General features: G+C 44.7%; 1 protein-coding gene across 1 annotated transcript in view; it reads left to right on the top strand.

Moving 5' to 3' along the window:
• Positions 1-5367: 5367 nt before the first annotated feature.
• Positions 5368-11737, top strand: part of SNX11 (sorting nexin 11) — a 44729-nt gene continuing 38359 nt past the window's right edge. Inside the window, exon 1 of the mRNA XM_060780877.2 lies at positions 5368-5499. The gene's annotated coding sequence lies outside the window, so the exon portion shown is untranslated. The remainder of the gene's footprint in view (positions 5500-11737) is intronic.

The following is an 11737-nucleotide window of genomic DNA, read 5'->3' as shown; positions in this document are numbered from 1 at the left end:
ACTCGCCACTCGCCCGCGGCATTCTGGGACCGGATGTGATCGCCCACCCCTTTTCCTTCGCCCCATAGATTTTTAATGAAAGACAATCCACCCACAGTTAGAGCGTCTGTTTCCGGGTTTCTTTGGGTCCTTTTCTCAATTATTAAAAACTAGCCATCTCCTGCCACGCGTTGCTGTGGCGTTACTGTGGCCCAGTCTGTGTATATGTGTGGTGTGTGTATATTTCTGTACATGTGTATATATGTGTGTTTTTAAAGTCTCATCTGCTGTGTTTTCCAGTGTTTTTATGGGTGAAACCTGAGAGGTGTTTTGTGTCCAAATTTGGTCTCAATTCGTCCAGTGGTTTTTGAGTTGTGTTCATCCCACAAACTAACATTACACTTTTATTTATATAGGTAAAGGTAAAGGTAGTCCCCTGACATTAAGTCCAGTCATGTCTGACTCTGGGGTGTGGTGCTCATCTCCATTTCTAAGCCGAAGAGCCAGCGTTGTCCGTAGACACCTCCAAGGTCATGTGGCCGGCATGACTGCATGGAGCGCCGTTACCTTCCCGCTGGAGCGGTACCTATTGATCTACTCACATTTGCATGTTTTCGAACAGCTAGGTTGGCACAAGCTAGGGCTGACAGCGGAAGCTCACACCGCTCCGCGGAATCGAACCTGCAACCTTTCGGTCAACAAGCTCAGCAGCTCAGTGCTTTAACCCACTGCGCCACCAGGGGCTCCTTTATTTATATTTGTTGCTGTTGTTCATTCGTTCAGTCGTCTCCGACTCTTCGTGACCTCTAGATTCTATTATTCTATTATTATTATTTTATTATTGTATTACTTATATTATATATTTATTATTATATTATTCTATGTTATTATTATGATATTTCTATGACCCTCTGCGCAAGCTCAGGAACAGTAGCCTAGCTTTTCAGTGCTGGATTTCTAATTATTATTATTATTATTAATGTATTTTTTTGTCTTTTTACGTCCCTTCTGCTGTGTTTTCCAGAATTTTTATGAGTGATGGTCACTCATTGGCCTGGGAGGTGTCTTGTGTCCAAATTTGGTGTCAATTTGCCCAGTGGTTTTTGAGTTCTGTTAATCCCACAAACAAACATTACATTTTTATTTATATAGATGTATTTTCTTTGGGCCCTTCCACACAGCCCTATATCCCAGAATATCAAAGCAGAAAATCCCACATTATCTGAACCCAGTTCAAAGCAGATATTGTGGGATTTTCTGTCTTAATATTCTGAGATATAGGGCTGTGTGGAAGGGCCCTGAATTCATGCTGCCATATATTCCACTTCAAAGCAGATAATGTGGGATTTTATTCAGCTGTGTGGTAGGGCCCTCAAATAAAAATTTATGAGATTGATTGAACTAAGGAGAGTCAAATTTATGCTAAATTTCCATGGTACGCTAAGAGCCCTTCCACGCAGCCCTATATCCCATAATATCAAGGCAGAAAATCCCACATTATCTGAGTGTGGACTCAGATAACCCAGTTCAAAGCAGATATTGTGGGATTTTTTGCTTTGATATTGTGATTTATATGGCTGTGTGGAAGAGCCCTCAGTTATATGAGTCCACAGTGTCATATAATCGAGTTCAAAGCAGATAATATGTGGAAGGCACCTAGGTAAAAATTTATTCTATCCTACTCTATCTCCCCTTTGGGACTCAGGGCGTCTCACAGCATAAAAGGCAAACATTCATTGCCATAAAATAATAATAATAATAATAATAATAATAATAATACTTGCTTTGTACTTCTCAAAGCACAGCAGACAAATAATCAGTACAAGAAAACTGCCCTTAAACCAGAGCTGACGGCACAACAAAGTATTGCATGGGCAATTCCTTGACAAAATTGAAGGAAACATTCACACGGGGAAGACCTGGTTATAGCTCACTAATGGAACACTGAAAAAGGAGACAGAAGTCCTGATTCTTGCAGCCCAGGAGCAAGCCATCAGAACAAATGCAATTAAGACCAGGATTGAAAAATCAGCTGATGTACCAACATGCAGACTGTGCACGGAAGCTGATGAAACCATTGATCATATCCTGAGCTGCTGCAAGAAAATTGCACAGACAGACTACAAATAGAGGCACAACTCTGTGGCCCAAATGATTCATTGGAACTTAGGCCACAAGTACCACTTGCCAGCAGTAAATAATTGGTGCAGGCCCGTAGCCAGGATTTCGTTTCGGGGGGGGGGGGGGGGGGCTAAAAATTTTTCAGGGGGGTTTCGGGGGGGGGGGGCTGAGTTTCGGGGGGGGGGGGACTGAGTCTGAGTGAAAGAGGGTCTAGCCTAGCAAACCTTTTGTATCATTACCCCAATACCCCCATACATATGGGATATATTGAGAATGGTGATCAAATCATGATATTAATAAACATAACAGTTTAAATACTGCACCAGTAAGGCCTTTTCGCGAACCACCATGAGAATTTGGGGGGGGGGGGGGGGCTACATGCCTGAATTGGTGGATCGTAAACCTGCAAAGGTAGTGGAAAATGAACACGCAAAAATACTATGGGACTTTTGAATCCAGACTGACAAAGTGCTGGAACACAATACACCAGACATCACGATTGTGGAAAATAAAAAAAAGTTTATTGATGTCGCCATTCCAGGTGATACCTGAATTCACAAAAAAACAACAGGAGAAAACTCAGCTGTCATCAGGATCTCAAAATCGAATTGCAAAGGCTCTGGCATAAACCAGTACAGGTGGTCCCAGTGGTAATTGGCACACTGGGTGCTGTGCCAAAAGATCTCAGCCTGCATTTGGAAACAATAAACATTGACAAAATCATGATCTATCAACTGCAAAATGCCACCTTACTTGGATCTGCGTGCATCATTCGAAAATACACCACACAGTTCTAGACGCTTTGGAAGTGCTCGACTTGTGATTTTGTGATACGAAATCCAGCATATATATCTCGTTTGCTGTGACATACTGTGTTTTTATGTCAGTAAAATAAAAATAAATACTACAATAAATTAAAAAAACTAATAGACAATACAGCACATTCAACAATAATACAAATCACAAGAGAAACCATAATAACAAATTAAAAACAATATTGATAAAAATTATTATTATTATTACATACATTTCTACCCTGCCCTTCTCCTCCCAAAGGGGGACTCAGGGCAGCCTCATTGTTGCAGCAGACAGCAGCCTGTCTGTTGGGATGCAAATGGGGTGGAAGAATGACACCAGGCTAGAGCAGAGTTCCAAGTTCAAAACTTTTTACTTTTCCATGGAAAAGGGTGGGAAACCTCAGCCCGCAGCTGAAACAAGGGGTTTCCACACACCTTGATTTAAACAGAGCACATATTTATATACAATTGCTTATATAACTTGTTGACATTAATTAATTATTAATGCATAGGAAAACATCTTAATCATCTGGAAAGTCAGCGTGTTCGGGTCATATCTCCTGTGACCTTGTGCTGGTCAGCAGATCTGACATATACAGGCAGTTCAAACAGGGAAAAATCAATATATATTTTATACAATATATATATCAATATATACCTCACTACCGCTGAGGATGCTTGCCATAGATGCAGGCAAAACGTCAGGAGAGAATGCCTCTAGAACATGGCCATATAGCCTGAAAATACCTACAACAACCCAATATATACTTTTCTGTTGACTTTTGTACCAAAAAGGAAAAATCAATATATATATATTTAAAACTGCCCCCACATCACATAAGCATCGTGTGATGCTGTCAACATATAAGCAACAAGGGTTACAATGAAAACAGTAAAAAATCATTAAAACATGTTATACAGGTACATTACCAAGTTCATTAAACAAAAAGCTAAGATGCCAGTTAAAACCAAGACCAAGTTGGGTAAATCCAGTCGCATATGTCCTAACTTTCCTTCCAATTGTCGCTATCCACTGGACGAACGCCTGGTCCCAAAGCCAAGTCTTCAATTGTCTTCTAAAGGACAGGAGGGAGGTGGCCATCCTGATGTGCTTAGGGAGGGAATTCCACAGACGGGGGGGGGGGGGGCATTGCTGAGAAGGCCCTGTCCCTCATCCCCACCAAACCGTGTTTGTGAGAGCGGTGGGATTGAGAGCAGGGCCTCCTCTGACGATCTTAAGCTTCGTGATGGTTCATAAAAGGAGATACAGGGTTAAAAGCCATGCCCGTATTACATTCCTATTTCATAAGGCCGGATCTTTAACCATTTCAATCTCCATAAGCCTGGGCACATAGGAAGGTTTTTATTTGGTTTGTACAGTAAAGGAGGACAGCGATGGGGCCATTCTAATTTCCTTCTGGAGGGAGTTTCAGGGGCTGGAGCAACTGCAGAGAAGGTTCTTTCTTGCCTTTTCCCCATCTCCTCATACAGATGTCAGGAATAAACAGCCCATCTGCTTCAATCCCTGTGTTTCCCAGATACACTAGACAGCCACTTCACCTAGCAACAATCAATCTGTTTCACATCCTCTTATTACATGGACAGATTAGCATCACTTAGCATCAATCAATCTGCTTCACACCCTCTATTGCATGAGAGGGTCACTTCACCTAGCAACAACCAATTGGCTTCACACCCTCTATTACATGATAGAGGGCCACTTCACCTAGCAAAAGCCAATTGGCTTCACACATGCTATTGCATGACAGAGGGCCACTTCACCTAGCAACAATCTACTTCACACACTATTATACAATAGAGGGCCACTTCACCTAGAAACAACCAATCGGCTTCATGCCTTCTATCTCATGAGAGGGCCACTTCACCTAATGAAGCTGCTTCATATCCTCTATTACATGACAGAGGGTCGCTTCACCTAGCAACAGCCAATATGTGTCACACTTTATTTCCCGGTTACTTGTCGCCACTTCCATCATGGCTCAATGTTATGGACTCCTGAGAGTTGTAGTTTGATGTGGTTCCAGCTCTCTTCGGCAGACAAGGCCAAAGACCTTGTAAAACTGCAGCTCCCAGGATTCTGTAGCATTCATCCGTGGCAGTGAAATCTACAACACAGTGCACTCTTCTTAACTTCCAAGATTCAATGTGATCTCGTCCCTCCGTGGAACATTATTATTATTATTATTATTATTATTATTATATTATATTATTTTTAAAAAGTAAAAAATATTATAAGTTGTTTTTTTTATTATTATTATTATTATTATTATTATTATTATTATTATTATTATTATTATTATTATTATTATTATTATTATTATTATTATTATTATATGGAGCTGAGGTCCCAGTAAGGGCCAAAGACCTAAGACAAGGCCTTGCTGCAAATCAAAACTACATTTCCCACCAGCCCTTGCTACTTGAGCCGTTTTGCGCATGCGTGGTCAAAAGAGGCGTGGAAAGAGGGGAAAGCCCCGGGAGGGAACGCCGCCGGGTTTGGGGCGATCACTCTTAAAGGGGCCGCGGCACGAAACTTTGGGGCGGTCGTCGAGATACAGCAAACAAGGCGGTAAACAGAAAGGTGGGTGTTTGGATGGAAACTGGGGGAGCTAAAGAGGTGCCAGAGCCGTCGCTGCCTTTATAACAAAATTGTCACAGGGAGGGAGCGTTGCAGGCGGGACACTTGGGCTCGTGGGTTGATAGGGAGAAAGAAAGAGTGGCTGTGAAGGTGCCCAGTTCTTCTAATGGTTTGGTTGGTGCTCTTTTCTTATGGGCCAGGCTGGAAAGGGTGGGTTGCCACTGTATTGGGGGTGTTTCTGGGTGGGCCTTCTGGTCCTGGGTGGGGCAGGACAGTCATCGAAGGGTGCATCTACACTGTGGCTTTAATGCAGATTGGCACCACTTCAACTGCCCTGTCCCAATGCTGTGGAATCGTGGGAGTTGCAGTTTTGCAAGGCCTTAAGCCAGTAGTTCTCAACCTGTGGGTCCCCAGGTGTCTTGGCCTACAACTCCCAGAAATCCCAGCCAGTTTACCAGTGGAAGGCCAAAACATCTGGGGACCCACAGGCTGAGAACCGCTGGCTTAAGCTTTCTCTTCCAAGGAGTTCTGGTGCTTCACTAAACTACAAATCCCATTATTTCATTGCATTGAGTCATGGCAGGGAAAGTTGTGGTTGAGAGACCTGCCCCTTTAGCTTTCTGATGGTTCAGTGCACAGAGACATTACACTGCATAGTTGCAATTCATGTATATATGTTATATTCAGGCTATATACACACACACACACACACACATGTCCCCTGCCACGCGTTGCTGTGGCCCAGTTTGTATATATGTATTTTGTGTGTGTATGTATATGTGTGTACATATCTGTGTATATGTGTGTTTGCGTATATATATGTGATTTTGGTAATGTATTTTTTTTTTGGCTTTTTAAGTCTCTTGCTGTGTTTTTGAGTGTTTTTATGAGTGATAGTCACTCGGCCTGATAGAGGAGTATTGTGTCCAAATTTGGTGTCAATTCGTCCAGTGGTTTTTGAGTTGTGTTAATCCCACAAATGAACATTACATTTTTATTTATATATCTTATCCCTCTATATAAAAATGCTCTGGTCATAATGAGTACCTTAAAAACAAAAGAACCAATGAACGAAATCACACCAAATTTGGCAACAAAACACAAGGAGTGACCATCACTCAAAAAATTATGATTTTGTTATTTGGGAGTTGGAGTTGTTGGGATTTATAGTTCACCTACAATAAAAAAGCATTCTGAACTCCATCAACGATGGAATTGAACCAAACTTGGCACACAGTTCTCCCATGACCAACAGAATATACTGGAAGGATTTGGTGGGCACTGACCTTGAGTTTTAAAGTTGTAGTTCACCTACATCCAGAGAGCACTGTGGACTCAAACAATGATGGATCTGGACCAAACTTGGCACAAGCACTCAATACACCCAAATATGAACACAGATGGCATTTGGGGGAAATAGACCTTGGCATTTGGGAGTTGTAGTCACTGGGATTCACAGTTCACATACAATCAAAGAGCATTCTGAACCCCATGAACGACAGAATCGGGGCAAACTTCCCACACAGAACCCCGTGACCAAGAGAAAATACTTAAGGCCATCCAATCCAACTCCCTTCACCAGAGCAAGAAAACGTAATCAAAGCCCTCCTGACAAATAGCCATCTAGCTATAGATATAGATAGATAAATATGATTCACACACACACAGATATAGTATCCTAGATTTGAAAGGGACCCTTAAAGAAGGGCAATGATATTTTGGATGTTCCAGGGTGGGCAAACCAGACACTCTCCACATCAACACTGACAAAGAAACAGCAAGAAATACTGTTTACCCACAAGCATAAAGAAATTACATATATTAGACACCAACACTTTCTCATTACTTTATTTTCCAGATGAACAGACTGGGCCACAGCAACGCGTAGCAAGGGACAGCTAGTCGATATATATGTTAAAAATGAATGAATTTCATGTTTAGATTAAGGTTGCACGTCCAAAATAGCTTATTATATGTATATATATCTTGTAGGCTGCTATGAGTCCCCTTCGGGGTTAGAAGGGCAGCATGTAAATGCCGCAAATAAATAAATAAATAATGAACATATATGCAAGTACAGGTCTTCTGAAATCAAAAACCGTTCTGATCCCAGGCATTTTTGAATACGGGATATTCAACCTATATTTCATAACATCAACTGTTTTACATGCAAGCTAGCTAAGCTATTCTTGAACACAGCGTGCAGACAGCATTGTCTCTGAAGAAGCCTATTGGAATTTCCTTCCCCTCCCTATTTCACTTTGCCTATGGGTTTTCCCCGTCTTATGAGTTTGTGGTATCTAGCAATGGGTGAAGCAGGATGAGAAGGCCAGTGTTGTCATTCTGAAACCTGTAACTTTAAATGGGTCTCCTCGGAAGGAGGGTACCCCCGGACCGCACCAAAGAGGATCCGCTACCTTCTCAGCGAGACTTTCAGGAAGCCAATCCAAGCGACCGATAAAATGTTAAAAGAAATTATTTTCCCGTCCAAGAAGTTGAAGAAGTGGCAACCGAGGCTTTTATTTTGCGATTCAGCTGAAAAGGATGCAATTGTAGTGATCATTCACCTACAAGCATGGTTATACAGAGTTTTGGAGGCATCTTTATACATACAGTAAGTCCCGCAATCTTGAATCTCCCGCCCGCCTTCCCTCACCCGGCTTGGCTGTGATTGGTGGATGGCTGAACAGCTGGGAGAGGCTTGCCGGTCCCTCCCTGCACTCAGCCTATCACAGAGTTCCCTCGCTTCGGGGAGCCAGCGAATCAGGGACGAGGAGGCGGGACAGAAAAGGGTAACAATGGAGGAGGAAGGATTATGATTGCTTGACAAAGGACCTTCACGCGTCCGGGGGCAAAGTCGGCCAGCTGGGAAGGTAAACTATTGTTTGGGTAAAGGAGAAGGATGATTGAATCAATCTGTTTTTTTCCTGGCTGAAACAGAGCAAATATGTTGCTTAATGGGTTTCGGGAGATATGATCAAGGCTGGGCACAGACTCCCTGGAGGGCAGCCTGGCCCCTATTGTTGCTGGCAAATTAAGACTTGGCCGGAGGAAGAAATCTATTTATTGGGCATGCTCCGAAGACAAATAGAAAAACTTCCTTAGTTATTGTTCCATGCAAAAGATGGAGTGATGGGGGTTTCATTGTGAGGCAAACGGCCCCCCTACGGGCAGCTGGGCGCTCTCGGATCTTCCGCTTCTGGGTTCTTTTTGTGGGGCAAAGTTGGAGGGGCAGAGGGTAATGCAAGGGGTACACATCCATAAACATTCCATACATAGTACATTAATTAAACTTATTCCCATCCCTTCCCCAAACAAAATTAATAAAGCAATTTTATTATGAAAATGAATATTTTTTGTCCTGGGTTTCTTGGAAAGTTCATGGGGAGGAAAAGGGCTCATTGATGCCCAAAAAGGGTAAGCGCCAGAGAGTTCATGATCGGCGGGGGGGCACAAGGGGGAAAGGATGGAGTCCTTGGAGCCGGCAGAAACAGCCCCTCCCCCCTGCCGTGCTGTAATCGGCTTCCTTGAGAGTCCTTGGCGAACTAGAACTTCCCCAGGGGAAGGGGTCTTCCTGGCCAGACCCTTCCCTGAGTCCCATGGGGGAGAGCGCATCGGGTCCCCGAGTCCAGAGTCTGGCGAAGGCGAGGAGAAGCTGAGCCGATCGGCAATGGAGAGGAGGGAGCCAGCTGTTTGTCAAAATCAGCTGTTTTGAGCCGGAAAATATTCCTGGAACCTTAAAGGTTGTTACTCGGGCGTAGGGATCCATAAAGGGAAAAGCGAGATAGCAGTTATGTTTGGAATTTCATGCAGAAAAATATGAGACTAAAATGGACCCGATCCGCCATCTTAAAGTTTGGCGGATACAGAGATCTAGAAGGAAAAACCCTGTATCCACGATTTTTGTTAGTATAGATTCTGCATCCCTGGGACACCAGAAAGGCACCCCAGGCAGGCTCGCAGTTCCCTGGAGCCTAGAAAGGGTTAATTTCATGCATTAGACACTTCAGTAAAGCGAAGGACACAAAGTAGCAAGCGGGAGAGTTTAAAAGTTGCAATTTTGGATCTTTTATTGGGGGATAAGATACAATGTCAGGGCTTGGGGAAAGTAAAGGAAAGGCATATGAGGCTTGCTCGTCCCTGCCTGGGCTGGCTGCTGGAGGCACATTTCATCAGTGGATTGCAATTGCAGAGCCCAGGAACTGTGGAACTCTCCGCTGTGGTTGTTATACCAATTTGAAGGCGGGAGTCTCTGCAGCCCTCGATGTCATCTCCCCACTCGGAAACTGACGTAGGCTCCGCCTACTTAAAGTTTCCGCCCATGCTTGGTACCCAGCCAAATGCAGCAGGGGCATCTGGCGAGACGGTTCTAATTGCCCCCTTTTTCCACAAATTTTGAACAGAGAGGGAATGTTGGTCCAGCAGCAGCTCAGAACAAGGAGGAGAAATACGAGGCCAAGCAAAACTAGAAAACCTTTTCTTAACCAGTCCAGAGAAGGGAGCCAGTCTGTCAAAAAGTTTAGATCAAAGCCTGTGGTTTCCTGAATCCCAGCTGCCAGATCTTTCATACCTTCTATGGCTTTGTTGACTACAGGGGTCTGGTCAGTCAGATTGAAGCAGCACATGTGGCGCACACTCTCACAGCCATAATGATTCTTTAACAGCAAGAAATCAATGGCAGCTCGATTATCCAACACAGCCTCTCTCAGCTCCTGCATCTCTGAGGCCATGGAGGCTAGGGCTTGTGAGGTGAAATTGATGTTTTTGACCAGAGCACAGGCCAGATGTTTAATGGCCCGGTAGTTCATGCCAGCTGCCACCCCAGGGGTGAACAGGGCAGTTGCCACAAATTGGGGGATGCCCTTGATGACCATAGAGGGATCACAATTTGGGTCCAAAGTTTGGATGGACCTAGCCTCCCGGGCCAAGGAGTGTGCCATCTCCAAGTCCCCTTTAGAAGGCATAAAAATGGACAACCTACCCAGGGCACAATTCCCCAAGGTGGAATTGGCTGGCAGGTAACTATAGGCTGTCCGCCCACACAAGAAGAACCATCCTGGGGGCAAAACCAAATGGGCATTCATATATGGCAATATTTCAAAGGATGAACAATTTAGCAGATTGTCCCTGGGCGACTTTTGGCACTTCCCTGCACAATGGGGAATTTGAAAACAATGAGAGGCATGAGGGCTGTGAGCCAATTTAATAGCCACCATGCCTGGCTCCCTTTCCCTGACAGCCCTTCCCCACTGAGGCAGATCTCCATAGGACATGGGCTTGGAAGGGTAGTCTTGGAAAATAGTGTAATTTCTAAAAGTTTCCAGAGGTTCTGGAATGCCAATTAGACATGTGGAGAACAGGTCCGTGGCAGTGATCCCACTTGATAGACAGAAATCAGAGACATTTAGGACTCTAGAGGCTAGCTGCTGCCAGAAGTTTGCCTTGCTTGACAGCCATTCATACAGTACGGGGCTAGAAGCGGCACATTGGGTCAAGGATATTAGGCACAGAAAAGCAGAGAAATGCATGCTGAAGTTGATGGACAGCTCCGCCCGGGAAATAATAGGAATAAATAAACTCACGGTTCCAAATAGTTCTGAAAGTACAGCTCCACTCACTCTAGCCGGGGCTCAGTGGAAATCGAAAGCAGGAGATTCCCTGGCGCGCGCTGTCAAAATCAGCTGGTAGACTTTTGACAGCTGTCAAACGAGCTGTCGAAACCCGGAGGTGTAGAGGAAAAAAGTGGGTTCCCGTGGTGCCAGAAACATGGAATTAGGAGGGTAGTTTCGGGCGATGCCTCTGTCCTCGTGCACGGCGCTTCTTTACCCTGGGGGCCCCAGAAGGCGGTGGGTCGGCTTGATCAGTGGATGGGGGGTCTCGTGGCGGTACTTTCCGGAACAGCAGCCGGAGATCCTCCCCTGACTCAACAGTCCACTGGTTGTCGTCCTCCTCCTCCTCAGTGGACCCCACTTCTGGCTCAGGGGCCCGCTTCAGCCGGGAATGATGGACCCAGGCCCGGATGCCGGATACCTTGGCGGCGGTGTGCGTTGTGAGGAGGATCTGATGAGGGCCGACCCACTTCTCCGACAGGGCTTCAGGCTTCCACGTGCGTACGAGGACCCAGTCGCCAATGGAGAAGTCGTGGACAGGAGCATCCAAGGGGACAGGAAGGTGGGAGAGAAGGTACCTATTTAAAGAAGAAAGGATAGAGGTAAGAAAAGACAATCTTTCCCTAATACTG

This window comes from Anolis sagrei, chromosome 6, assembly GCF_037176765.1.
Source record: "Anolis sagrei isolate rAnoSag1 chromosome 6, rAnoSag1.mat, whole genome shotgun sequence".
NCBI lineage: Eukaryota > Metazoa > Chordata > Lepidosauria > Squamata > Dactyloidae > Anolis > Anolis sagrei.
The sequence above is the reverse complement of the archived record's forward strand: the minus strand, read 5'-3'. Positions and strand labels throughout refer to the sequence as shown.